This window comes from Octopus bimaculoides, chromosome 14, assembly GCF_046866305.1.
Source record: "Octopus bimaculoides isolate indiv1 chromosome 14, ASM4686630v1, whole genome shotgun sequence".
Lineage (NCBI taxonomy): Eukaryota > Metazoa > Mollusca > Cephalopoda > Octopoda > Octopodidae > Octopus > Octopus bimaculoides.
Window position 1 is genome coordinate 8,620,284 of NC_142941.1, and position 2,500 is coordinate 8,622,783.

General features: G+C 35.3%; 1 protein-coding gene across 6 annotated transcripts in view; it reads right to left on the reverse strand.

The window, feature by feature from the left end:
• LOC106882087 (uncharacterized) overlaps positions 1 to 2,500 on the reverse strand; it is a 225,853-nt gene that overhangs the window by 19,330 nt on the left and 204,023 nt on the right. The gene's annotated exons all lie outside the window — the stretch shown is intronic.

Sequence of the window (2,500 nt, forward strand, 5' to 3'; positions counted from 1 at the left end):
CGTTAATAATATATAATTTATTTTCAAGTACTTTGGGGATTTACGAAGATTAGTTAATAGTAATTTGGACCTGTGTGAATTATGAAAGTTTTAAACATCATATCAGCGAATTCAGAACTTGATCTCTTAAAAGAAAGCTACAACAAAGTTGTAAGTCACAAGCCATTTGAGTAATATGTACCAGGCTATCTTTCAAAGTGTTACGTCGAAATTTAAAGCTGCAATTTTTTTGTTTAGTTTATTATTAAAGGAGGTACTAAAAGAGCTAATATTTATTTTAAAATATCTCCGGAGATTTGAAAAGCGCCTTTTAAATGCGTTATAGAACATTTTCATTGATGTTGTTTGCAGAATCATAGTGACCTATAATTTGGCTGTAAGTTTTAATGTCGCCGCCAGGGCTGTGTCGAGTCCTCCCTTGAGCACTTAACTACACTTGTCTGTAATGAAAATGGTACAAGATATATATTTTACTCTTCTTTGAATCACATTAAAAAAACATTGAAAATGTATGTGGCGCCTGGGCCACACTTTATTTTCATAAGTTTCCTAAGATTCAACCGAGGAAGTAATCTGTGTCAGTAATTTAACAGAAGGATGTAGGCTAATTACGAAATAATTGTTGGAGTATAGGACATTGTCATAATTTTACAGCTTCGGCATAACATTGCAATGCTATGTTGTTATATATGTCGCTTACGACGTCGAGGGTTCCAGTTGATCCGATCAACGGAACAGTCTGAAAGGAAGAAAGGCAAAGTCGACCTCGGTGGAATTTGAACTCAGAACGTAAAGACGAACGAAATGCCAACTAGCTGCCTTAACAATGATAATAATAATCCTTTCTACTGTAGACACAAAGCCTGAAATTTGGTGGAGGGGGGCCCAGTCGAGTACATCGACCCCGGTACTTATTTCATCGACCCTGAAAGGATGAAAGACAAAATCGACCGCGTGGGAATTTGAACTCAGAATGTAAAGACAACTAAGTGCCACTAAGCATTTTGCCTTTTCCGCCTTAAATACTAGATAATATTAATACAAAAACTATTACCTGCTGTCTGAACTAAAATATGAAAATTGAAAATTTATATTTCAGATATCTTTTATCTTATTGTAGTTTCAGCAGCCAATGAAACAACAAACTGCACTATTTTGTAAACCTTTTAGAATATCGTAAAATGTCCGTGTAGTTTATTTGGGGTGAAAAAAAAATGACTAGGAGTAACTACGAATATGATAACCTTGGGTGTTATAATAAATGCCTATTTAATAACGACAGGTTTTGATAGAAATATTTCATTTCAAAAAGCCAACGAAATATATCTGTGTTATTTTACAGAATGAAATTTGCAATTTTAATCTTATTAATTATGATAACCTCTCGTAAGAACGAGCAAAGACATCAGCAATTATCAGACAAAGTGATCCCTTTTTTTGCTTTCAGCAGGAGGTATACATGTCATTGATAACCAAACCATGTTGTATTATCACATTTGAAGATCTTTTGCTATGAATTACGAGGGGTTACTGAAAAGTTCCTGGTTTTGGGTGAAAGAAATTACAGGAGGATCAGTTAATTATGACTTTATTCAGCATATTCTTTTCTGAGGTTCACACACTTATTGCAGTGATCCTTTAGTTTTTCTAAGCCCTTTAAAAGAACTCGGAAGGGTTGGGCCTCCGAGCAGACCTTTCGCAATACCGTTAAAGCCAGGAACTTTTCAGCACCCCCTCTCGTATGGAGTGAACTCTAAACACAATTCGCCAGTGTAGTAATGTTCTTATTATACGTTGGAGAGAAACAGGTGTCTTAGTGATCGGTAAAAGTAAGCTATAACTGTATTCCCCACTTCTCTGTCTTCTCCCTTGCACCGCTTCTCTACTTCATTTTCCTATATCCCTTCTATTCACCAATCCCTTCCAGCTTTGTACATCAATTCGCTATGTCAGCTTACGAAAAATCAAACGGCTTCTGGTAATTAATGTTAATTCTTAAATAATAGCCATCCATTATTAATTAAGGTCATTAATCAAAACAAAAGTCACAAACCGAATCGTCCATTTACCACAACGCTTGAATTTCCTGTTTATCCCCGCGACTGGTTGCTCAATTCTAAAATATTCATTATTAGTTGAGGAATTCTATTTTCTGTCTCAACCAACTCACATATATTCAGATATAAACTACATTTAGTCTCTCAGCTTTTTCATCTTAATACGGGAGTTGAAAATGTCAAACCGCAACAGAAAACTAGGATCATATTGCTTTTATATAGAGTTCCTGAATCATTGACATTTTAAACAGAAGCCATTAGGACAGTCAATTCTAACTCAACCCACGTTGGCTCTTCATGGTTTCAATAAAACTCAACCTACTAACCAGTGGAGAGAGTATTATTTTCGCCCGATTCAAAATATTACGAACGAGTATTTTTATTTTCTTCTCGTCATATACCGAGTTCAAATCATCCTAGAGTTGTGGGATCCTTTCCTATTC